This window comes from Coturnix japonica, chromosome 12, assembly GCF_054131305.1.
Source record: "Coturnix japonica strain WE chromosome 12, WE-NBRP24, whole genome shotgun sequence".
NCBI lineage: Eukaryota > Metazoa > Chordata > Aves > Galliformes > Phasianidae > Coturnix > Coturnix japonica.
Genome location: NC_140674.1, coordinates 13,377,968 through 13,405,148, shown reverse-complemented (window position 1 = coordinate 13,405,148; position 27,181 = coordinate 13,377,968). Strand labels below are relative to the sequence as shown.

Sequence of the window (27,181 nt, the reverse complement as noted above, 5' to 3'; positions counted from 1 at the left end):
AGCGTGCTTCATATTTCAGTTCATTAAAGTCAGAACAGTTCCTGCCAAAGGGATCAAGAACCTAATGGAAAAATCAGTCTTGGAAAATGTTTATTTGGAAAGGGTTACTATCACACCAGATGGTTGGCATTGCTTTGCTTGTTAGATTTCCTAGTACTTGAGAGTGATGGAACACTTCAGCAGATCAGCAGCATTAAAGAAGCTGAATGGTTTAGGTTTCCCCTTTGCTCTTAGGTAAAAGGCAGAGGAAAGAAACGCTTTAAGAGGAAAGCAGCGAGATGAGAATTTGCTGCTTGCCAATATTAGGTCTGGAAAGGATTTGACCGAAATGAAGGACTGGCATCGGCAGATATCAGCTTTGCCTTGGGGAGAGTAGAGTTAATTAGAAAGCCAGAGCCAGCCTTTCAAAAATCACATCTGTGTTGTCATGTACACCAAATAACCCAAGAGTGTGGTCTGTCTCCATAATAGTGACTTACAGGGCCAAATAACACTTCTCCAAACCTTTGGACGACAGCCATAGAAATCATCTTTAAACAGATGCTGTCAACGTGAAAAATCATTATATGTATTTGTGTGGAGATAGATATCTGTATTGACATTCCTAACCTGTATTACTAAAATAAACTCTTCTGGGTGTTTTTGATTTTTGGTTTGGATTTTTTTCTCTTTAAGCCCCACTGACCCTTTGCCATCTCTGTGGTCTACTTGCCTCAGCTCAGTTTTATTCCCCTTTGACTCGTAGGTCTTTTCAATGACAGCACCAGGAAAAATGAAAACTCTTGAAGTCAGTTTAATTTAATGTGGGACCAAAGGTGTATTTGGGGCCATCCTCCACAAACTGCCTGATTTCAGCTTTCCATGCATTAGTTGAACTACTACAGAACTCTTTTTTTTCTGTTGTCTTATCCCATGCTAAGTGATCAGTACCATGTCCCTGTGATGTATTTTATTGTACATTTCTGGGTAGCGATCACTTGGGTGATAGTTGCGTTTCGTCTAGAATATAAATGAGCTGTTCTGTAGGGCTATCTTATTCATTTTTCCCCTGACAAACTGAATTCTTCAGACTCAATTTGGTCTTTGCCTCACAAGTTTACAGTCTGAAAAAGAGATAAGCTGGAAAAAAAGAAAATAAGCAAATGGAAACAGAAACTCTGTTAAGTATTCTTGAACTGCTGGAAGGCAGCTGTTGACTCTTTTAAGGAAGGACTATACTCAGGCCCATCTCCATCTTCGTCTCAAGGAAGCAGATGCACTCAGAAACCTTTCTTGCTTCTTTTTTCAGTCTGAGTATAAGCTTCATTCTACAGTGTGATCTTAAGATGAGAGGTAAAATGTGTGAGTGTGCCTGGTCAGCACAGAACTGAACTGCTGCTTTGTCTGCTGGGCACTGGCAATGATTTGTGCTGCAGGACCCTTGGTAGGTTCCTCCTGCACTTCACAGGGAATGAGCACTTGCATGTGGTGAATCCAACAGCACAAAGAGTTAAAGAACATTTGTAAAACATTATGAGATCCATGGCTGTAAAGTGCTGTATGATTTCCTTTGGGTCCACCTGCCTACAGCTCTATGGGATTCACTCCTTGGCTCCGATCTCCTTTTCTGTGCTCACCAACTTGCCTTCAGTTTGCACATAACCTGAGCAAGAGACGTGGGGAGCCTCACTTTCAGACACAGTCTTGTCTGCATCTGGTTCCAGAGACTGCTCACTTATCTCTAGTTTGGAAAACTCTATTATTCTTTATTGAACAGAGCTGCTTTTTGTGTGCCTGTTGTGCCAGCTTCAACTTCTGCTGGTCACTGCAGTATCTTCTTACTCTACATCTGCTTTATCTTTGGTTGGAAGAAATACTGATGCAGTGAGAATTTCTTGTATGTCACACTCACTGATTATGTCACAACTGAGCTTTTCCAGCAGAAACTTGGTGATGTGGAGGCACAGATGAACTGGGTGGGGGTGACACTGTGCTCTGAAGATCCCTGGATGCAGCCAGGGCAGCACATTGGAAGCCTGTAACCTTCTCTGACACTGAAGGAAGGGAGCAGTCTTGTTGGAAGTCCACAGTGGAACCCCCTCCATGCCGTCTTCTTATGGTGGTGCCAGCTATTTAGCTTAAAGCATCACTATGTATAAATTAAGGAATACTTTCACTTAATCTCCTAAAAAAACCCACCGTTTTGTTTTCTTAGTGTATTTTATTACTGAGCTGCGAACTCTAGGGCAAAAGCTAGCAGGTAAAGGTAGTTTAAACAACCAGAAGAACACCAAGGCAGAGCTATTCAAAGCAATCACATCCAAAATTTTCACTGGCATCAGTTCAGGTTATTGTTGACATGTATGTGACTTACAGTGAAAAAATCCAGGTCTGAGAGCAAGGGTGTTTAGATAAAGGTATCTTTATGATGGGAGCAGACCTTGTTAACAGCCTGTGGCATTTATGTTCCTCTTAGATCACTGGTTTATGATCAGAAGCTCTCTAGTGGGAAACACAACTGCAGTTTTTCAGTATGCACCTGACAACATTTTGTTTCGGTGACTCTTTGTCTGGCTCTGCCACAGACTGTGTGCACTTATAGCTACCTCACTTGATCTCACAGCAGTCCAGTTCCAACAAAGCAGGGGTGTTGTTGCCTCTGGGAAGGATCTAGGAAGGTTGAAGAAGAGCCCCAGAGAAACACAAGTCAAAGCAAAACATGCTAGTGTGAAACAGCAGAGAGCATGTGCATATAGCTGTTTTGTGTCATAAATGGATTTACTTGAAATACTGAGTTTTAGCTTTGTCAGCAGAACCAGTCACAGGTATTTGCCATCAGTATCTTTTTATGCTTATTTGAGACTTCTCCTTTTAATTTGTGGGCATAGCCACAGATTGAAAAACTCCGTGCTGCTATGAACTTCAAAAGTTTGGCATTGTTTGTATCATGGATTTGGAGTAGCATTCTCCACCTTTGATAACAATAGCTGAAGTCGGTGAAATACAAACAGCAATTTTAGCCATTGGGGAGGAAAATGTTAATGAACAGTTTATGAATTCCCAAAGCTTTGACTCAAGTTTTGGATGATGGCTCAGCTCAATTTTACTTCTAATTGAATGTGTTCCCACCCCAGTGATGACAAAAAAGTGACATAGTCTCTGGACACAGAGTTCATTATTGCTATAGCACGTAATGGATCCAGAGAATAATTGTATCAGAAATCTAAGTCATGGCTTGAAGCAGTGATTGAGCAGCTGCTGGGAAGGGTGGGCCAACACAGGGAGCTCAGGTGCATGCAATGTACCTGTGTCACTGGAAGGGGTGGAGCCAGGATCCATCCCTTTCCAGACATCATTTAGGGGTTAGCAGTGGAGGTAGGGGGATTTTGTTGGAGATCTCAGAGTACTGCAGGCTTTTCCAGGGTAAGCGGATTCTTTTCTTCGTTTCTGTATCATCAGCTGTTGCATTTGATCTCATCCTTACTTGTTGCAGTTTAAGACTTTGCTGCTACCCTGTCATTACTATACTTTTCATTGTGTTATAGTGTTACAGTAACTGGTATCATAACTGGGTGTAGACAACGTGAGAAGGCTGCAGTGCAGCTAGGCCAATGAGGGTATTGTTGCAAGGAGAGTATTGTGTGGCGACTTTGACTCTGACCACAGGCAAATATTCCTGGAGTATCTTGTAATAGCAGAGAATTCTTGTATTCATTGGTAAGAGAGTAGCACCAGGAAACCACTGGATGTTATACAAGTCTGTAATAGCTCATCTGAATGTGGAGGCTGTGAGGCTCCCATATTCCACTATGAGCAGTGCCCCTTAAGTCTAAATCAGGGGAGTACTGTTGAAGAGGTATCAGACTGCCCTCTTCGATTCTCCTTTGATACTGCTTGGAACCATTTAACTGTCTCCTTTGGAGCAGCCATGGGCTTATATGAACCCTTGAGCCAAAGCTCAACAGACGAAGTTCTTTCTTATATGGTTTTTGGGTCAAGCACAGTAAGATGGTCGGATAAGATCTAAACTACACAATATATCAAACTAAATAAATATGCCTACTTTTAAAACAGGCAAAAGTTTGATAAAGAATAAATTGTCAAAATAAATAAATAAATCAGTACTTCCCCAAAGCATTCAGAAGTTTAACTTTCAGTGTTGTTCTTCTTCCATTAAGCTTTGGTACAATCAGTTCCCTGTATGTTATCCAGTGGATTTTAGGGGATTATAGGAAGTTTCAATATCAATAGACGCCATCTGGCTTTCTGACGGTCATGTCTGTGTGAAGTAGAATTTATTTGCAATTCAGGAGCATCATCATATTTGTTTCAATGTTTCAAAAGTATATGTCTGTTCATCCTCAGGAATTCTGTAGGGGTATGGACTGTTTTTGCTGTGTTTTTCAAGTTGCTGTGGTAACAAGGAGATACTGTGCTTAATATTTATCATGTGCCAAATCTGTGCCCTGGCTACTGGCCCAATTCTGGGAGGTATTTAATACTGCCTGAAAGTGTCAGAGTACTGTCAAGTAAACCAGAAGTAACTGTGGGGATATAGTCAACATCAGTGTTGTGAAAACGGTCGTATGCCTCCTGAGAACCATGGAAGGACACAGATTTGATGTACTTGTTTGGCTGTGGTATCTGATAAGTGGTGCAAGTGCTTGCCAGACCAGCTGAAAAAGAAAAATCTGGTGTTGTCCTCAGCAGAAACAGGTTGGATGCTTTCAGTAGCTGTTTAAATGAATGATAATTTAAAAACTACTATATTTTTAAGCAATTAGAGAAATACAGATCATCTGATAAAGGAGTACACCTGGATGTTATTTTTCATTACCAAGTGAAGGAGAGGAATGCTGGCATAGTACTTGAGGTTCTGCACTGGCTGCAGAAGGGTAGGGTAGAGCTTGGCTTTAAAGCAGAATCTGTGATGAGTTTTATCTTACCTGGTATGTTTCACAGACTGTTTCACCTGAAGAAAGCACTGGATTGAGACTCTGAACTGTATCCTTGGTGACTGCTCCAGACCAGATGCATGACTGTAGGTGAGTTGCATCATATTCCTCTGACTCTGTTTCCCACAGGTAGTTATATCCCATTGTTATAAAGTGCTACAAGACATTAAAGTGAGAGTTAAGTGTGATTTGTTATCTTGAGAGAAAATACACAGCGCTTACTTTTGAGCATCATAGGTACTATAGTTCTAAAGCTGGGCAGCCTGCCATTAGAGGTAACTATAGCTTATTATGTACTGGGAATAAAAATCTAATCAGAGTGATAGTGATAGCTGTTTACTTTCAGTTCTACCTGGTTACGTGGGTATTTGAATAGGAAAGAATGACCTGGACTTAAGTGATATGCATTAGCTGAGATCATATCTGTGGAAGGCACATGCTGAATAAAGATCACCAATCTCAAGTTTAGTTTCCTTAGTGATACTACAAACAGAAAAACCAAGCCAGAAAAGATTGCTCAATAATGTTAAAACTGCTTCTCTCTGATCATGAGGTCTGATCATTTCAGCCTGCAGGTGTAGCATCATCAAAATATTAAAAATGTCATGAGAAGAGAACAGCACAGATGGTCTCACTACTACTGAATCTCTTGAACTTGGGACATTATACTCTAGACATACTCCTGGCTCTTGTGGATTGAGATAAACCATGCAGTTTGTTGTGATTTCTGTTTTATGCTGTCATGTAAGAGAAATGGGGGGGGGGGGGGGAAGGAACCCACCACTTTTGAAACCTCACATTTCAGAAGGACATAGATATTGGGGAACAAAACATGCGATATGCAAGAAATAAAGCATGTATGGATGTGGTTGGTGCCATACAAGTTCTAAGTATTAGACAATCCTGCCAGACCAACCTTGTTGCTTTTTATGATGGTGTAACTGTGACAGTGAACAAGGGTAGAGCCCCTGAGGTCATCTATCTGGACTTTAGTAAGGCCTCTGACATGGTCCCCATGACATTGTTCTCTCCACATTGGAAACATGGATTTGGTGCGTGGACTGTTTGGACTAGGAACTGGTTGTTAGATCATAACCAGAGAGTAGTCATCAATGGCTCAATGTCCAGGTGGGGATCAGTGGCAAGTGGTGTCCCTCAGATCAGTGCTGGGGTCAGTGTTCTTTAATATCTTCATCAGTGATGTTGACAGTGGGATCAAGTACACAGTCAGCGAGTTTGCTGATGAAACTAAGCTGTGTGGTGCAGTCTATACAGCAGATGGTTGGGATGCTGCTTAGAGAGACCTAAACAGGTTTGAGCAGCAGGCCCAGGTGAACATCGTGAGGTTCAGCAAATCCAAGTGTAAGGTCTTGCACGTGGGTTGTGGCAACCCCCCTTATCAGTACAAGTTGGGGGATGTAATAGGCAGCAGGTTTCTTGAAAAGGTCTTGGGATACTGGTGGATGATAAGCTGGACATGAGCCAGTGATGTGCTCAGATCCTGAGCTGCATCAAAAAAAGCAAGATCAGCAGAGTGAGGGAGGTAATCCTACCCCTGTACTCTGTGCTGCTGAGACTTTGCTTGAATGAATGACATTCATGTGGGTGAATGACAAAGTTTACAAACATCACAAACGTGGTCAAATAGTAGCTGTAGACAGTACAAAGACTGGCGAGTTGGCAGAAGAGAGATGGGCAGAATCCATGATTAGTCTGGGATCTGCTCAGCTGTGTGTGATCAGAGTGAGCCTGACTGTGTCCCAGCTTATAACAGCACAGAGAGAAGAGCAATGCTGTGCAGTACAACTTGCGCACCATTCAGTCTACTGTTTAAATCATCCCATTTTCATGTCCTTGAGAGCTTTACAGTTCCTCATGGTTACTTCTGAGCAGATACCTTTATCATCTCTTTGTTGTGAGACTAATGAACCTATTACCAGAAATCCCGACAATGATTTGGGAAAATCAATGATACACAGAAAGACTGTGAGCACTTAGTATGCTTTGTTAGCACACTAGCTAGAAGGTCATTGCTAGCAGAAGGAATTATTTTCCTCCTGTCGATAGTATGGCTGGAAGCTGTTAATGTCATGCAGTCCTGCGCTGGCCTTAAGAGAAATGAGTGGTGTGAAACCTGCCAAGTTTTACTCAAAGGGCTGTTGTTCATATCAGAAACCTTGCAACTTCCATGAACTTAAAGGAAGAAATGGGAAAGGAAGTTTTTTTTCTGTCATTTATACGTGGCTATTATTTATTTATTTTTAAAGTAGTATTCCATTTTTAAATGAACTGGAATGTTTATATGAAACCTTGAATGTTCAAAGATTAGTGATCATAGAGAAGCTGTACTCTGTCAATACAAATACAATCCAGGTGTTACAGGCAGGTGACCTGTAGAGACAGGGATGCCATTCTACAAGGTACTAGCAGGATACCTGGAAAGGGAAGGTGGATAGCAGAAAGGCTCTGAAAGTGATTTCAGTGCAAACTGGGACTGTTTTGGACAAGGGATTGGTGACAAAGGAAAGAACAGTGAAAAAAGGCATTTCAAAAAGGAGTCTAGGAGCAGAGGAGATTTGATAAAACTTTCTGAGACAGCAAATAGGTAAAGAGCTGAACAGTCTGGGTGACAAGACTGACCTTGTGATGAAGAAGGGTTGGGCCAGAGACTAGGTAAAGGTAAGGTTCTGAGAAGGCATAGAGCAACGTCATTCCAGAGGTAAGCATATTTGAGATCCCTGCAGTGTAGGTCATTGGGGATTGATAACTCTGTTAGTGCTGAAAGGTGGTTAACAAGTTGGGTTTTGCTGTCTTGTGTTCTCTGTAGTGCTATGACAAATAACACTGCTGTGACCAAAGGGGGAAGTCAGATAGCCAGGATGGGACAAGGGAAGGATGAGGAGGATAAAAATGGGAGATGTGTGGTTTCCAGGCAGCCTGCTCTGGAGATGGCAACCTGTACACAATGCCTATCCCCTGAGAGGCTATTGCAGGTCTGACTGGGCTTGAGGATAGTTCTGTAGATCCAATCAAACAACTTGAGCTGTAAGTAGAAACAGCATCCCATGTTCTCGCTATACAACACCTATGAAAATCTTACTCAAATACAGATGTGACAGTGCACTGAGTATCAAGAAGCTATGTTGTTCAGAGTGCTGCTCTGCTTCATTCACTGTGCCCTTGAGCATGTACCAGACCATTTGGCAGGGAGCTGAGATACTGCAGGAATGCCTGTAGGGCTGTCCTGCAAACTCTGTGGGTGAGCTCCTGCTAACCCAGAGAAGCAAGGGACAAGAGAGTCACCAAGGTGAGAGCTGTACTCAGCAGCTAGGCTCTCTGAGGCTGTAGCAATAGAACAATTTCTCCAGAACCCTCTGAATTATCATCATTGCATTTGGATAGTCTGCTGGGCTTCCTGCAAACCCGTGTGTTCTCTCTGAGCATCTTGAAAGCGTTTTGGCCTGCGCCACAGGTAGAAGTTCCCTTCTGTTACTAATATTCTTTTTCTTTCATTTTAATTTAATTTCCCCTGTCATTTCTCCTCTTTTCCGCTGCACATTTCCCCTTGAAAGCTGAGATTGTACAGTCGGATGTATATTCTTCCTCCCCAAGTGCATGTAGCCTTTTCTCTGCTGTTTGAAGAAATTAGCGTTTGGGCTGAAGCTCACCTGCAATTCCCATTAATGTAACAGAATGAAACTGACCCACTGGTAGAGAGAAAAGCTCTAATCTCCCTTTGTCTGACATCAGATCTCAGGAGAGGAAAAGAAAGAGACTCAGTAGATGGTAGGGAAATCTTTTTTCTAAGCAGTGGCAGCACATAGGGTGTATTAGCTACTGATTGAGCCTTAATATCTGAACGCAGCTTGTGTGCTTAACTAACTTTGCCATTAGGAGCTTTGCTCTGAGCAGGCATACAGTATGGATTAGGTGTGTCATCCATGGATGTGTGACCCAGACAGATAATCTAAAAGCCTCTGAAAATTGAACTGTGTACAGAAATAATGTATAGTTTGGGGGGGGAGAGGGTAGAGGGAGAAAGGAGAATTAGTGGTGGGAAAGGAAGGGCCTTGTTTGGAGTTTTTCTTGTATTCGGTGGTAAGAGAGCAACTTTTGCTATGTTTTATTTATTTATTTATGCTCTAATTATCCTTGTTTAGGGCATTTTGGGTCTTACTCTGTGGCTGCTGTTTAGGATTTCAGCATGGACAGAAATATGTTACAGCAAAGAAGTCTAAAACAGTGCGGGAGCACAAAAGATGAACAGTGAGCAAACAAGAAGTTTGCTACTTGCTTTTGAAATGGGTGAATGCAATTCCTGTCCTCCTCTGTTCCAGTAAAATGAATTCTGACAAAAGTTGTATGTGAAGAGCAGTTCAAAAAAAGAAGTTCCAAAGAATTGCAGTACTGTGTTCCAGTCAAAGTATTCTGAGGAAAATGAGTCAGGATAGTTAAGAATAATATTTGTAAGGAAATAACTTCTCTATTTTTTCCCTCTCATTTATCTGTTCTTTTCTAGTATACTTATTACTTGCCAAATAATTTGGACAGCAGATATGTAGCATGCTTCTGCTTTTGTTTGTGCAAGCTGTTCCTTGTTTGATGTTCGTAGTGCCTCCAGATGAGAGCTTTTGTCCTTTCTGGAAGAAACGACTGAAGTGTGGTAATGAGGGTGCTGTCAATAAGGCAGAAGGAAGAGCATCTTCACTAGGCTGAAGAAGGCAGCAAAATCTCGAGAGGATCACGCATTCCAAGTGGTGTTTTGCTTCATGTGTGCAGTTAAGGGATCAGAAAATGCAGTGAGGATGAAGGGGATAAAGATGTAAACTGTGCAGTTCTCATCTAGAATTTGCCTCCCCATGTCTTTACCTGTCTGCTCTGTAGCAGGATTGTGAAAACCTACCTGGTTCTGAGCTACTAAAGGTAAAACTGATGCACAGGACAAGCTCGCGTGTATCTGAGCTGTGGATCTGTTTTGCTTCAGGTATTGCAGGAGCTGACTCATGAGGAAAAGATGTTAAGAAACATGGTAGGTAATAAATCACAAAGTGGCTACATACTGTCTTCTGCAAGAGCTGCAGATTGGAGGTATTTTCAGGCTGCCCACATATAGTATGTAGTGCCTTGATCTGAGAGTGGTAAGAGCTGTGAGTTTGCTTTCAGTCCCTTGTGAAATGGCTCATATTAATGAGCCATTTTTCCCTTTAGGAGTTCCTCGCCTTCAGTCTCAGTTTCTCCCAATACTTGCTGTGACTCCTGCCTGTTAGAATCCTTAGTGTCCTCTTCCTTCTCTTGGCATTCTTTTCAGATCTGTTTCTGTCAGTGCCTCATAATTATTACTTAAAAGGATTTTTTTCTCTGCCCTTCCTCGTGGTGAAGGTCTGTGTGATCCAAATTACTTTTGTAAGTCCTCTTTCTTTGTGCAGCTGGTAGATGTGGTTGCCTCTTTGCAGGTGAGAAAGGTCAGTGTCTTTTGCATCAAACTGAGTTTTCAGCTGTTTGTGATGGAGGCTTCTCCATGCTCTGTGCTCCTCTTTAGCTGAGGATTGACTTCAGGATGCTCTCATCCATCTTTATAGAGGGCAGCAGCTTCAGGGACAGGCTTCTGTGGCACTTACCACTTCTGGGCAGAATTCCAGTCATCCTTGCTTTGTCAAGCAACCAGAGGAACTTGCTTTTATACATAAGGTATGAGAAGGAAGATATTGAACCAATAGTCCTTCCAATAGTTTTGTATAGTATGTATTCACGTAGTTGAATTTCAGCATCTCAGCAGTTTGTCTGAAAATTGGAAGTAGGCAGAAAGAGCGGAGGAGACTGTGGCATTGAAAGGAAAAATGCAGAACAAAGTTTCAGTCTGCAAGATAGCTGGATTCAAAGTGTGTTTTTTCTCTTTCTTTATAATAGGAAATGAATCCCAGATTCCAAACTCTGTATCCCTGGGATAAGTTTGCGGTAGCTGTTAAAGCTGAAGAAGTGTAAATAAGAGCAAAACTGAGTCTTCAAAGCTCAATAAGAATTAGTGCAGTTTGTGAAAAGGCAGCCTGATACATCTACTGATACATCAAACTGCTTCTCCCTGTTGCACTGGCCCTCTCAATTTTAGGGAATGACACCTCAGCACCGTCCAGGTCTGCAGTTTATAAGGCTGAGCATTTACAGATCCCAGAGATCCAGGACACAGAATGTGCAAAGAGAACAGGGGGGAAAAAAAGTAAAATTAAGAACCAAAAATAAATCTCACAGTCCAGCTGGCAAATATTCCCAGGCCTCAACTGCCTTTGGCACCTCTCCACCCCCCAAGGTCTCCAATGGTTCTGAGGCCCCCACCACAAGAAAATCAGGGGTTTTAAAATACAATAATTAAATAAAATCTTGATGTCATTTGGGTTTGGGAGTATTTGGAGGTTAGTGTTCTATGAGTGTATTTGCACATATGCACCCTGTTTTGTTCAAGTCTGAGCTGTTCAGTCACTGAAACCATCAGGGTTTGAGCTCTGGTTGCAGTAGAGATCTGATCCCTTTTCAGTGTTGTTGGCATCCTTTACAATCAGTGCAGTCTTGCCTCTGCCTTGTGTTCCCTTCCAGATTTGTTCAATTTACCCTCACCTTTTGGTTTTCTAAAAGGTGCCCAGAATGGACTGTTCAAACAAGTAGCAGATACCTCCCAGACAAAAAGGAAGGTGCAAGACTGCTCAACAGAGTAACATGTTAGCATGTTGGCTCTCTATGCTGTTGTGATCTTTAAGTTTGTTCCAAGGAGGATGACTCCAAAGTGGCTATTTCACCCAGTGCATTCCTGGTATTCCCTGGCAGCAGCCTGCCAGCCCTTTTCTGCATCTCTTAATTGCACCTTGATCAGTAGCTGTCCTGTTGGCTTCTTTGGAAAGATACTTGAGAAAAGAGCAGGTATAACTAATTCTTTTGACTACATCTGATGTAGAAGCTGACTTTAATTCTCTCTGTGTGTGTTTATGATCAGCTACTTAAAAATTACAGTTAAGGCAGATGAGCTTTCTTTATGTATTTTCTTGCAGTTTTTTGACAGCTGCTTCCTTATCACTAGATGAATTCTTGTGCCTTATTCATCCTCCCATAGTATAAAACTAAGGAGAATTTTCACAGCCTTTATAAAGGAATGAAGGAAAAGGTAATGAAAGCTTCTACCCCAAAAGGAAAGCTTCAGTAGCAATCTTTGGCTGATTTCTTCACTGCCTTTTACCTCAGTTTACCTTATTTGTTGCAGTTTATAATAGATTATTACTCTCACCTTAGAGCTATTCAATAAAAAATAACTAAATTACTTAATAAAGCTTACCTTATCCTACTGTGCTGGTTTTGTAAAGGGCTTTTGAAACTCAACTAGAGGTGCAGTTTTGCTAGGAAAAAGCTATCAGCTTCTGCCTGCATCCTTAGCTTGCTCTGCTGATTCCCTATAGTGTTCTGCTGAACATGGAACACTATAGGTGTTCAGGTACAAAGGAGTCTCACTACTTTGGATAAGTGTCCTGATTTTCTAAGAAAAGGATGGAGGGCAAAGAATTTTCTATTTCCCCCATGGATCACAGGTTGGTTTTGAGGTGTCCAGCTAAAGACATTCCACAGATATAGCTCCCACTAAGTCGGGGTCAGCACTGAAGGGATGTTGCTGTGGTGCAGGGATACTACTGTGGTTAGTTCAGGCACTGCTGTGACCATCTAAAGACTCAAATGCATGTGCATGGCTTACTAGATAAAGTGGGAGAAGCTACTGAGCTTCTCAGTGGATATAACTTTGTGTTATTTGTGGGTCACTCTGGCTCTTCTCTGAAATGCCCTTTTCGTGCTTGCTGGATGGCTAATGTGACTGTATTGCTGTGGTTAGGGTGCAATGCACAGGACTGCATAGTTTGTGTTAATAATAATCATTAATGAAAAGGCAGTAACTAACAATTGTTATCCCTTGATCTAATTATAGCATGTTTACTGTTAAGACTGATGTGTTGGTTCTGGGCTCCAGAGGCTTTGTGACACTTTTCAAAAGCTTTTATTTTCTTATTTTTTTTTCTATCTTTATTATTTCAAGATCCCAAGGTTTTCTGCCAGTCCTAAATTATCCTTTTTTAATATTTATTTGGCTTCCCATTGAAGCCATCCATTCATCTAGTTTCCATAAAACCCCTAATAACCATTTCAAAGTTTTTGTTCTTGGCTCTTTCCAAACCCATAAATACTGGTTTGAAAACCCAACCTGAATTCTGTGCAAATAATTCCCTCCACCACCCCTTCTCCTCTGGTTGTAAGCAGGGCCTTCAGTGTTTTCCTTCCTAGCACTTGTTAGTTATCAGTGGTCCATGTGTCACTTATTTACGAGGGGGAAAAAAATGTAACTGTGGTATATAAACAACTGATAGATAGTATCTAAGAGACATAATGGATGTAGCAAGGATGCAAAGTTGCAGTAGGTAAATCAGTTAGAGCACAATAGTTCTTCAAATCTTTTCTTTCTTTGCTTGTGTGAGGAGATTATATGCTTATGGGCAGCTCTCAGCTTTCACGTGGCAGGTGCAAACCAAACCCAGCCCCCAACAAGGAGTGCTGCTGGGGCATGAGGAATGTCTGAAGAGTCAGAAAGTGCCTCATGAGGGCTTAAAAATTGTGTTTGGATGAGTGGGGAAATCATAGCCATGCTCTGGGGCCAGCCTTGTAGCTTGTCAGAGTGGGAAGGATGAAGCAGTGGAGACATCCCTTTTGCAGTATATCAAAACTCTGGGGAGATAAAGTTCTTTAAAGAATTGCCTTTTGGATAAAAAGCCAACATCAGTGTCTTTTTCCTAACACTTGCCTCTGATACCTAGGATGATATTTGCTTATAATGGAAAAGTTTTCTTCCTGTCAAAAGCAAACTGCCTTCTGCCAAGCTCATCCTTGGGAAATTCCTTGTTATGCTTATATCAGGGTGGTATGGGGATCAGGGTGCAGAGAACTGTGGACTTAGTACCAAGCCTGTGAGAAGGTGATTGGGTTCAGTCTCCTGTCTTTATGTTTTGTTGGCTCTTTCTTCTTTCTGTCACATGGATGCTGTGTCCTGACTGTGATGGAATTGCCTTATCCCACCTTCTGGGCTTGTGGATGTCAGGTTTACTGCAGCTAACCTGAGGCAGCCCTTCCTTTGAAAGTACCTGAAGTGAATCCAGGGCCAGAAGTCCATCTCATGCCCTTTGCAGGTACTCAGTCTTGTAGATCTGTCAGCATAACTGTCTTTTCAGAATCTAGCTTGTGTCAAAAATTTTGGGGGGGGGGGGGGGGGGGAAGGGGTGGCAAACGTAGAGCTATTTGAACTCAGAGGAAAAAAAATGTCTTCAAAAGTCTTCAATCCTTACCAGAGATAGAAGTAAATCTTCCAATATGCTTTTTCTATATAGAGATGCTGAGTGGGGCTTTTGGCCAACATCTGAAAAACCGGGGCCTAAAATTAGGCCCCTAAAATACCAAGAGCAGCGAGCAATTCCAACTGATACCAAGTTAGGAAAAAGAGCCTGAAATAAACAGATTCCTCAGTAACCAAGTTCCTGTTTTTGAGACAAGTGTTCATTCTCACAAATCAAAACATCAAGAAACCAGAAAAAAAAGAATGAAAACATCAAATCAAATCCCAGCAGCTCTATGATATTATCAGCCAAAGCATGTCTTAATAGAATGTTTTCCAAAATTCCTCAGGGAGTACCAGTGAGCCATGAAGAGGATATTGCTCTTTTTTGAAGTATTAGATGGGTTTTTTTGGAATGCATTGCATTTATTCCTGTGTCCTGTTTGTTCTTCTGTTAAGTCATGGATTTGATGTATAGCTCTTTTGTCCCTCTTGGAGTTTCTTCCTTTTCCAGGCTTATGCTGTAAGATATGTATTTTTAAAAGCACTGGTCTTCTAATCTTTCTGGCCTTGTGATGGGCAGCATGATTGTCTCAATTGGTAGGTAAAGTAGTAAAGCAATTAGTAAATATACTGTCAACAGGATAAGATTGATGTCCAAGGACTATCTTGCTTTAAGTGTGTATACATTGTCTAGAGCAATCCTTTTCACTGAATTAAACTGTTAGGGCTACAGAAGTGTAAATGTCAAAAATATCCATAGGAGTGACTGCAAACCTGAGAACACCTCCGAATTCTTTGAAATAGTACTTGGATCTGGTTTTCAGCCCTTTTCTGAGTTTGTGGTGGTGTTTCTTTCTGCATATGATAAAGCTGACCACATTTTAATTATTTTTACATCTCTATGAGGAACATATACACAGTAGGAACATTTGGAACATATTAGAAACATTAAGGATGAATGACTAAGCAAGAAGGCCCTGGAAGCCTTAGTAGATATTAGCTCTTTATTATTGCATTCACAGTTGTTACCCTGGCTTGAGCATCTAAGTAAACAATTTACAGTTTGACTTGAGTTGCGGTATCGTCCCAGTACTCTGCTTTTTAGTCAAGATCTTGTTGCCCAGTTATACAACCAGAAGACAGTTTTTTGTCTCAAGAGTTCACATGTCTGCTTGATTTCATGCAGAGGGAGGGAGAGAGAACTTGTATTGGACCTAACTGCTAAGGTCCCCCAACTGAGTGCATGTAACTGCTCAGGCTGCTTTAGCTATCAAATGATTTTTTTTTTGTATGTACCTGCAGAGAACATAGGAAAATGAGTGTGATTACGGGGTCAGTTTTCATACTTTTAATACAGGTTGAATAAATAATATCATCAAGAATTTATACCTTGAAATCTATGGGTGAGGGAGAATGTAGAGGGGACCCTGAAAAATGTGGTGAAGAAAAATAATCTCTCCATGGTTGCTCAATACTGAAAACACAAAGTCATCTCAGACTTGCACAGACTCTTTTCTAGCAATTTTTTCCCCATTCTTTTTTCCTGTTCTCACCATCTGAGCATCTTTTTGGTCCCATGCCACCAAATTGTCCTGGTAGCTGTAGACAAGGCTGATGAGAGAAGTCATTTTAAAAAACAAAAAACAAGCTGCCTGGGCAGGATAACTGCTATACATGACCAATAGATTGTCTGACTATCCTTACTAACTGCAGTGTGTGCTTCCTTTTTTGACAAGGAATCTGAACAAGGGCTGAATTCCGCTACAGTCCTTGATGTTGTCTATCTTCTTCCTGTAGTTAGAAAATTCATTAGTCCCTGCAAATGGAGAATGATAAAAAGCTGAATCTTCCACAAGCTCTACTGGCAATTTGCTCTGCTTGAGAGAGTTATGTTCTGAATCAAGAGACTGGCACTGATGCAAAGCCCTAGACAGACCCCTGACATAGAAAAGGGCTTTCCATGACACTGCTTCCAGTAGAGTCTTTTCCATTTTAAGTTCAGTTGCCGTCATGGTGGCAGTAGTTTTGTGCATTGTCAGTTTATGATGGAACATAAATGTAGTTTTAAAAATACATATTGGGTTTAAATGCAGCTCAGAATGTCAGCATATTACTCTGTGGTCTGACAACAGCAGTGTTCTAATAAAATCACAGCCCTTTAACTTCTGGAAGGCGACATAGAGAATGATAATTCTCTGATATTCTAAGTAATATTTTCTCTTTATGGCTCTGGCAGATTTCTAGAATGTTCAGTGATATCCAGACAAAAACCATCTTAAAGAAGCCTTAACTCTGCCTAGAAAATTATCCTGATGTTACCTACATTTGGAGCTTCTTCATGCTAGTTTTAATAGAATGACTTTGTGTTTTAGAGATGTCTTATGTATATGTGGTTGGGAGGGTGTTGCATTCCTCTCCCCCACCCTCATTCAAGAAACACACTGCTGCTGTTATTTCTGCTGGGGTGTCCAAAGGAATGTATGCATATCTCAGTTACCATGTTAGGTAGTGTACTCCTGTCTCTGTGCTGGAAGACTTTACAGTGCTTCCATCACTTTCACAGTGCATACCTGCAGATGCCACCTTTCCTGTAGAGAGGTGCCTGGCAGCAACACAGAATGTTTCTCCAAATAAGCAGGCATCTGTCTGATGTTGTTGGGCAAGTCCTAAGGTAGTTTACATCTTCATCCTTGGCTGTAACTCACTTTGTAGAAGTAATGGGATATTTCCTGCTCTCTTTTCTCCCTCTTCTTCAAGAAAGAGTGAGAATTTTCCATAGTATGGAAAATTATTGTGTCATAATTAGCTTTTAAGTGAAACTGTTGCAGTTGCTGAATCCTATATCTTTGTATTCATACTGGGTGCCCCTGCCTTAGCTTAACACAATGTGTGCAGGCTTAACAAAATGTAAATGCTTCCTGTAGGAGATCAGCTTGAGATTTGGTGCTTGATGAACTGGAAGTCTATTAATTCTTCAGCAGTTTCTTTTCACCTTATGTAATATGCAAGCAGATTCTTACTGGCATCCAAGCAGATACTTTTTGTGAGGTTTCCATAGGCATAATCTGTTGGGTTTGTTTGGCTCTTGCTTTTAGTGGTATAAGAGCACGAAATACAGTGAGAGCTGGGTTAAATTTTTCAGTTCTTATGGCTGTTTTACATAAAACAAGTAAGTCTGAGCAAAGGAAGGAAAAAGGTGTTTGAAATAATTCCAAGAAACTTTGCATTATTTTCAAAACTTGGACTTACAGTCGTTTTCCATCAAAACTGCACTTTGAGGAAGTTGTAACAATTGTTCAACTACTGAAAATCTGTCAGCTTTTTCAATCATGGGGATAATTTTCTTGCATATCATAGCAGATTCCAACTTCAACTTTCAGTTTATTTTTCCCTTTAACTGCTTTAAGCATTCATTCACTCTTGGACTCATTCTTTATATTAGCCTCAGCACCATTACATCTTAGAACATTCTTCTTTTATCTCTGTACAGTGTCATAAAATGACCAATATGGAACCATTACAGTTTATCCCCAAACCCCACCATTTCTTTGTATAACATCAGTTAAAACTACTTGGTTTTGTACCAACGAAGATATTTAGCAATCCATTTCAAATAATTTATTTATATTTGTTAAAAACTTTAAAAATATGTATTTTTCTGCCACTGGCTTTCTTTTGAAGGTAACAAACACAGTGTTGATGAGTCAGACTTCAGTAGAGCTATGCTGATTCACACTGGCTGAAGATCTGAGCAAATTCAAAGTTGCGTGGCATTTGGACTTAGAGCAGTAACCTTAAATCAGAGGTCTTCTGCATCTCTAACATGTGGGTATGGCAGAAGGGTTATCCATTGGAAAGCACATGTGGTATCGTAAAAAGATAAGTGCAGCTCAGTTCTTCTGTTTTGTGGGTGCTGTAGTTAGCAGAACTGCTGCCTAACTTGAATGCCATGCTATTTCTTCTGGATCCCGGTGACTCATGCAGACTGGCTGCTTCTATCCTAAAGAAAGGGAATGCAGTGTTTCTTTCATTTCTTTGGGGGCCTTGTCTCCATCATCAGTAAGAACATACCGTTCCTTTGCCAGACAGAGAAGGTAAATCACCACATCACCTTTTCATCCTGGAGCTGGTCCTGGAACTTCTGTAGCACAGGCTCTGGTAAACCAGGAAGCATAACTCATGCCTTTGCTGCTTATGAACGAGGTGGCAGCCAGAATGCCAGTTTCAGACATTTCCCTGGCTTTCTGCTTGCTTTCTGCCACATGGGCGACGTCTCTAATGTAACACTCACATCCTGTATGTATTATTGTCTGTCTGTAGGTGTTCAGACATGCAATTGTGTTCCAGAATTCAACACGTCATCACATACTGTCTGCTCAGTGCCCTGAGCCTGTGGCTGCAGGGACATAACAGTTTAGCTTAGTCTGAAATGGAGGAAGGTTAAACTGAATCAAGTCATCCTGTTATAAACTAAGGGCACACAAACAAGAAACAACTGTATATTAGCTAACTGTAGTAAGCTGTGGTGACTCCACTGTACTGTGTAAGGCTTACTTAGAATGTGAGGCTGTGGTTCAGGAGAGGTTCTTCCCATTCTGACCTGGTAGGGTTGTGACCTGTATTTGGGACCATGAGTGATAATCCAATCTTGTGTTTTACTTGAAACTGCTGCAAATGCATTTTGTAAAAACCCTTGTCCTTTGATAGCACAGGAAAAAAAAAAAGAATTGAGAGAGAGTAATGTTCTACCTGAACCTTGTTTCACAGAAGCATGGGAGCAGTGGGAGAACTGCCTTGAACCTAGAGGAGATGCAGGAGAGCTTGGTACTGACCTCTGGAGGTGATTAGAACGCCCTAATTATATGCTGTTAATGAAGGTTAGGTGCCTATGTCAACTGCTACAGGAGTGCTGGCAGGATGATGTACTTGCTGATGCATCACTTCAGGTGTTAAGGCTTTCCCAGGGTACATGTGGCTATATATAAGCATAGACTGACAGTCAGGTATGATACTACACACCATCTTTATTCCTCTGCCACCAAGGTAGAACTGATGCTCTTTTACATCTGCTGTGAAGGCAAGATTGATTTGTCACCTTCAGCTTTCTACACAGAGAAATTAAATCTCTGCTGTCCCTTGAAGCACTGACCCTTTAGTGAGGGCAGAGGGATATATTCTGCACTGTAGATAGTATTCCTGTGAAGTTCAGCAATGCTAGTGTGAAGTATAGGACATCAACAAACCTGGAATAAAATACTGATTTCCACCCCCCCACTCCCCCTCCGCAGATGATGGGAATGAGCCAAGGTTTGCCAACTGTACACGTGGCAAAGAGGGACCAGAATCACGGCAATTAATTTCTTGCTTGAGGGTCAAATAGCGACTTCCTCCTCTCACACTTCTGCAGAGCCAACCCCTTTTCCAAAAGTCAGCACACTCACATTTCACTGTATTAAAAAATCCTTGCTGTTCTTAGAATATTTCCTTAGCTCGTTTGTTCAGTGAGGGGCACAAGGGAAAGCAATTAATGCAGCAAAGGTGGAAAATGGAGGTAACGGTGCAATCTAATCACCACTCCACTGTGGAGAAAGCCACATCTCTTCTAACCACAGAGGAGGTGTTTAGTGCTCCGGCTCAAGGCAAATATTTCCTTATCACTCAGCAGCAGTTAGACAGGATGTGCCAAAACCAGCCAGGTCTTGCAGCGTGAGGAAAACAAGAGCTGCATGGAACTGTCATCAGCAACAGGAGTCCTAGAATTTAGGCTTGGCTTTTCTGGCCGTCCTTAACACAGGCAACAGGACACGTTTCAAGGCTGTGAGATTAAAGTTCCACAAACTAAAGTGCAGAGCTAGTGCCAGTCATTGCTTTTAACTCTTTGAAGATTGTCAGTCACTTGCATCCTCCAAAGTCTTTGTATCTGGCTGACATAAACTGTGCAGCCTGACCTCACATATGTTATCTGAACATCAGTGAAACTTGCTGTATAGATTCTCATGACGTTATTCCCTGTTTGCATTGAGGTCAGGACACTGAATGCTGGATTTATGTCGTGAACAAGCATGAAAATCATTTTCTTCCTCTTCTGTTAATAAAACATTACCAGGTGGTGAAGAGTTTCTTAAAAGACTGTAGCCTGAAAGTATTTAGAAAAAGTGAGCATCTTGAATGTTACAATTGAACTGTCACCAAGCTCCAAATCAGCTCCTGTAGTGGAGATCTTGTGTAAGGTTGGAATTATGATGTTTTGATTAATGTAACAAGTAGACACACGGGTGAGAATCTGGGTATGGCTTCTGTTTCTTCATTGCTTTCATTGAAGTATTTCTTTTGCTTCTGAAATATAAACCTGAAGTTTTACTTCTGCTGTTATAGACAGTTGCATGAGATCATACTGCTTATGAGCTGGTGATAATGCAGGTAGAGTCTTGCTCTGAGTGGTGTCCTGCACTTTAAGCCATGGTTCTACTGGCTGGCTGCAGATAGGTTCTTTACTTCCTCCTTGAGTCAAATCCAAGAGATAGTATTTTTATTAATGAATAAAATGCAACTTCAGTCTGATTTATGACCCAAGATGTGATGTAGAGATTGCTGAAAGGAAACCATCCAAATGAAGCTTCAGGAAATTCAGGATTAAGTGTTGTTTCTCTGCAGACTGATCTATGGATTTATATACACTGACACTGAAGTGTGCTCGCATGCAATGACTTTTCAGCATGGATGCTATATACTGTTGGTGCCCAACATGAGGTTTTCTCAGAGCTATTTTAATTTTTAAGTCCATGCAAAACTATTAGCAAGATTTCAATAATTACCAATTACCAATTGTAGAAGTACCAGTTAAAATGTCAGATGTTTGCTGTATCAAATGTCAAGTCACATACTTCCATTTAATGAAATCAGTTTCCAGTAGAGTTCATAACATCATCAATGACCTAAATAGTACACCTGACAGCTTGCCTGCCACGTTGAGCTGTAAATCTGTTTAACTAATGGTATATCGAAGGAGAAAAGGTCAATAAATGCAGAAATGTGTGGAGAATCTAATCTTTCCCTGGCACTCATTATTCCTCTTTTTTTCACTCTTCTTTTCTTTTATAATCTGTCACATTAAACTAGTCACGCTTGGCAAGGCCCTGGACAGGACAGGTTTCCAATAAAGCTGCAGCCATTCTCACCATACAGCATTGGATGAAAAAAGGCAGTGACTGCTGATCTAGGCACGCACAAGGGGAAAACATCTGTTTTAGAAATGCAATTTAGGGAATATCCATAAATATATGTAAATATATTGAAATCAAAAATGAGATGCAAGAGGCTACACAAGTCAATCCCCACTCACCACTGAAAAGTTTTTTGTTTAATTTGGTTTTGTTATGTACACGACTGCTACTGCTGAGAACAAAAATGCATTGGTGTTTTGAGCTGTAGACCTGGTAGCCTTCCCATCTACTGGTACATTTTTTCCCTGTAGTGTTCTTAACACTTTGCTGAGTCCAGAAAGAAATGACTCAGTCAAAAGGGCTTCCTCCATCTCTCTTGGGTGATTATTCCACAGCCTGTTAGGTCTCCCCATTAAGAAATGTTTCCAACATCGTTTTCCCTATGCTTTTAAAGTATCGTTCTGCCAGTGTTATACTAAACAATACCGTTCCATCATTAGTGTTTCCATTTCTTCTGAGCTTGTCTGTAGTTATCATATACTTTCCAGTATTTCTCTCTGTTGAGCTTCAAATGTTTAATGTGTTTAACCTTTCCTTTTGTGTTGAGCATAGGCTGGCACCAGGATATTTGTAAACCATTAAAAAGGGCAGTGCCAGTTAAATGTAATTACTTTCTTCTGTTGCTTTTATGGTAAAGGTTGCGCTAGAGAACAAGGGCAGCTTCTATTCTGAACTATGTGGAAAAGATGCAACAGCTAAACAAGAATTACTTATAAACAGACTATATATAGTAATGTATTAGTTTATTATCCACCCTTGATTTAAGTCCACAAGGGAAGCAGTTAAATTTAATAGATGCTGGCCTCTCAAACAAAGACGTAGCATATATGTGCACACAAGAAATTCCATCCAAACTGATGAATATTATCAGGTTTACTAGTATTCTGTATTTTAACTGCAAAGAATATCTCTAAAACCACTAGAGTCTTTTAGACTGTGGGAAACGTTGCAAATGTTACCACACTATGTCTGGATGCATAATATGTATGTGTTTTTATATCTCAGCATATTTGGGTTTCTTTGAACTTTAAGATTAACTGTGAATTTCTTGAGTATACGAAGCTCACTTTAGGGATAATTATATTGTCACTCTATTGCATATTTACCCTACATTGCTGCTATGTACCAAGTATATTATTTGAATTAAAGGTAGGGTTTGATAAATATCTCTTTTATTGAAGTTGAAAACATTTAACATTTACCTTTGTCTGGTTGGTCATAAATTTACTAAGTTTTGAAGGCTTTGGGCTGAAATTTTCTGTGCCAACTTTTCCACGTGTCAGACACACTATGGTAAATGTAAATGTAACGATCGTTTCAGTTAATATGTTTAAGCCAATTCTGAAAACAAGAAAACAGAAAAATGCAATATAAAAATGCAGGAGCAGTCATACCAGGTCAGACCAGCCGTCTGTCTAGCTCGGGATAGTCATTCTGACAGTGGCCAGTATGCAAGCATTTTTGACACTTCCTTCATATATTCTCACAGCCTCCAACAGTTTGTGGCTGAGGGATTTTAGAACCAGACACAATATTTTGTACTTAATAGTCTTTGAGGGATTTTCCTTTGGTGACTTTGTTTTTGAATCTGTGTAAGCTTTTGGCATCTATAATATGGTGAGGAGTTCCACTGCTTAAATACCCAGTGGTTTAAGAGAGCTCCTTTCTGTATTTCAAGCCTATTTCCTGTCATTTTCAATTGAAGGTCCTGAGCTGTTACATTGGAAGCAATCATTTAAAAGATGAGTGTCTGCCAAACCCCATCTCAGTCTTCATTTCAGAGTCGTAACAGTCAGCTCAGAACCCTTTACTATGTAGGCAAATAGAAATATTTAAAGTTGTTTGTTCCTCCATGAACCACTTCATATTTACTGACACTTAATTTTATCTGCCTCTTTTCTGGTCAGGTGCCCCATTGTGTTGTCTTCATCCAAAATTTGTCATTATCATCACTAAACACCTGGGGGGCATATTATCAGTGGCAAACTGCCTTCTCGCTATTATCTTACTTTTCTAAATCATTGCATAAAGCATATTTTTTCTCACATTAGGAGTTTTAAGTGTCCTTTGAGCAGTTCAAACGTATTCACATGCTAGAAAAGAGACTTCAAATAGGAGACAGTGTTATCATAAATATGTGTATTGTTATCTCTATGAACGTCTCAAGGTGTCGTGGGTTGGGTTAAAGGGAATGAAGCAGATGCTCAGCAGTATTAAAAGAAACTATGAATGTTCAGCTTTACTGAAATCTTACTCCATTTTACTGACATGACTTCAAAGGGCTGACTTTAGATACCAAGGATCAGCAGATTTTGGTTAAAATATGAAATAGCAGACTCAACAGTGACTGGAACTGAGAGTGAGACTTGCTTAGAAATCAGTACACTGTTGCATAAGGTGTAAAAAATAATGTTCTAGGATTAAGAATAAATGAGAATTAGTCTAGGAGGCAGGACAAGAAGAAACAGACAGAAACTGGAGCGTAGAAAGTTCTGCATGAATGTGCGCAAGAACTTCTTTACAGTGAGGGTGATGGAGCACTGGAACAGGCTGCCAAGGGGGGTTGTGGAGTCTCCTTCTCTGGAGATATTCAAGACCCGCCTGAATGCCTACTTGTGTGACCTGGTGCAGGGAACCTGCTTTGGCAGGGGGATTGGACTCGATGATCTCTGGAGGTCCCTTCCAACCCCTGTGAATCTGTGCTTCTATGACTGTACATGTTTCAGTGGGGTTACATGTGCTGAAATTGAAAACCATATTTAAATGCTTTGCTGGACCCTTAGTGTATGGTGTAGTTGCAAATATTGAAAATATGTGAATTGTTTGCATTGTATGGCCAGGGGTAGTTTGAAAATCACCTATCAATTGTAGTGCTTCTGATTATCGACCTTTGCAGATCATCAGTTGTTTTCTTCTTTTTCATGCATTTCTCCCAGAATCCCAACCTGCAGACTTTGTGGGCCTGTTTTGGCCCCCGTTGAAGCTTATCAAGAAAATATCAACAAGATTTTTATTCCTCCTGGAATAAAGTTTCTTAACCTCCATTTCTTCCCCTCCTTTTTCTCTGAGAGGTCTGTTCCACACAGCCTGTGGAATTCTGGCTTCTTGTTCATATCTGGAAGAAAAACAAATTTGAAAATGCTGGAATTTCTCAGAGATCAGAAATTCCTTTTTCCAGATAGTTCTACATGAAAGGGTGCTGGTGATTTCTGTGGCACTTGGATTGCCTGTATAAGGTCATCAGGCAGGTACAACACGTGTATGGAGGAGGATGTGGCTGTGCAGCATCACATCCACCACCTTGCTAGAAGGCAAGGCACCCTTCTGCCTCAGAAGTGGTGGCTGGGGTTTCTTATGCCTCCTCTTTGTTCCTTTGTTAAACCTGTTCCAGATTAATAGCTCCTTTGCTGAGTCAGTTTAACGTTTCCATCTGTAAAGGTAGTGGATATCTTTGCTAGAAATGGGATTCTCAGAAGTTCCTAAGAGAGTCAGCTTTCAGTGGGACACTTCGTTCCAGGCCTGCTGGTAAAAGGGAATTCAGAGTTGTGCCATATGCCATTGTTCCTTTAGACAGCATGTTTTTCCCAACGTAAAAGGAGAGAAAATAATGGAAGGAGGGAAGAGTCTGTTAGGAAAGGAATTAAAATAGTCCCAATATCTCCCTTTATCCATTCTCTGAAGCTACTGTTTCCTCCTTCACTCTGTCATTTTTGCAGTGTGAAACTGTCCACTATCCAGATTCTTTCTGTTACGTTTTTTGGGGGGACGGCAGAAGAACAACACATTTCACTGACTTGCAGTAGAAGCAGGGGTAAGTGGGGACAGGAAGTTCAGCTTATATAGGATAAATAAGGAGAAAATAAATCATTCCAAAAGAAATGTGCAAGGGTGTGAGAGTGATCTTGAAGGAGTTCTGCTGCATCTTCTGCTGCATCCTTTCAGTGCCAGTTGTGACCATGCACACTTAGTTTTTGAGTATAGGATTGACACAGGTCTTCATTTTCCAATGTGTGCACATCCGGTAGTCATTTCCATAGGATAAACTATGTCCATGACTCTCACCAGGCTGGCTGTGTATGCTTGGAATTGGTCTGCCTCAAAGCCATCTCTGGGTACCTGATGTTTTACAGGCAGATGAAGGAGCTTTCACAGATAGCAGTCTACCTGTCTGTTTCTTTCTAGCTCTCTACCCTAGTGTGGGTTAGCAGTGGAAAATACTACTGGTGTAAGACAGAAGCTGCTTTATATGGCTGAATTCAGGCTTCAGCCTGCTTTTAACCAGAACTACCTCCTTGGGCTTCAGTGATTTTTTTAAATTAATTTTTCATTAATTTTTTTTTTCTTTCTTTTTTTTTTTTTTTTTTTCCTAATTGACTCAAGTATAAAGAGGAGAACATCAAGTGATAAAAATCTCTTCCAGTAAGTAATCCTGGATCTGTCTTTGCCATTAAAGTCTCTCTTCACAGCAGGGTCTTAAGAAAGTCCAAGGAATGCACGTCTGTAGATTCAGGAACAGGCACAACAAGTCTAAGTGCCTTCCTGAACCAGTGCCTTAAAATAACTTCACCAATGGCCATTTGTGCAGTGACATTTTGGAAATGTGCACTGCCTTATTAGAAAACTTGACTGTGAATACCAGGCAATCTACTGCGGTTCCTGGGATGTCAGCCCAGAATCCCAGCAGCCTTCCCATCCCAATGCGACTCAGAAAGGCAGTTTTTAAATTAAAATCTTCATGCAAAATAATAGATGCTGTGAGATGGGAAGCCTCATAAATTGGAAAATGTCAGTTGGTTTTGCAGAGGCGAATGAGAGATTGTTTATTTTCACCTCATAAACATTTCAGAGGGGGTTCTAGCACTTTGTTAAATTGCTGCAATATTGCAATCTTCCAAGTTTATACGTACCTAGTAAGCTCTCAGAAGCAGCAGGAGTGCTTGGTTTCAGCAGCCCCACAAGTGGTGACTGCATACTTCTGTTGTTGTATTAGATCAGCATCCCGATAGGCAAACCTGATAGACAAACCCTATGTGTGCTTCCTTTTTGTGGCTCTATTTTCTGTTTGGGGATACTGGCTTGAATTCAGCCTTCATCCTACCAGCATCTCACCTGCCACACATCATGCAGCTGGGTCTTGCACCAGCTTTGGAATTTGCAGAGGACTCGCTGTAAGGCAGGATCGCACCCTGGCATGTGGTTCAGCTCCAGTCTGGGTTATTGGCCAAATTCTCAGCTGCTGGAAAGTTGAGTTGGTTCAAAGTCGTTGTGAAAATCTGGACTGCTCTGTGCAGTTATTTATTTCCACTTGATGTCTGGATATTTGTGCTCACTTGCCCCACTGGAAACTTGCTTAAGCTAATGGAGTACAGAGGTGTTTCCTTTGATCTCAGCTGGTCTCAGAGTGCTCCAGTTCTCCTGGACCACGACTTCATTTAGGTTGTACCAAATTAAATGCTACTGAGGACAGAGAAGCTGTAACAGCATTATAATACTTTGAGATAATTACTTATTTTTCTAGTTTACCCACCCCCCTCTGCTGATGTTTTCTTATGTATCCTTTACCCTGCCTCAGCACAGTGAGACTGGCTAATATTTCCTGACCCACATCCTCTTCTGAAGTCAGTCTGACTGCCAGCAGGGCTGGCAGTGGTGCCCAGGGTACCCCTGCTGAC

The 27,181-nt window shown here is 41.0% G+C and overlaps 1 protein-coding gene across 5 annotated transcripts in view; it reads left to right on the top strand.

The window, feature by feature from the left end:
• Window positions 1–4,527: 4,527 nt before the first annotated feature.
• Window positions 4,528–27,181, top strand: part of OSTN (osteocrin) — a 45,913-nt gene continuing 23,259 nt past the window's right edge. Inside the window, exons 1-2 of one of the 5 annotated variants that reach the window (XM_085513602.1) lie at window positions 4,528–4,695; window positions 4,942–5,024. The gene's annotated coding sequence lies outside the window, so the exon portion shown is untranslated. Of the gene's footprint in view, window positions 4,696–4,941; window positions 5,025–8,211; window positions 8,242–8,274; window positions 8,407–27,181 lie in introns of those variants that run through there. The other 4 variants (XM_015871929.3, XM_085513603.1, XM_085513601.1 and 1 more) reach the window with 4 other exon arrangements.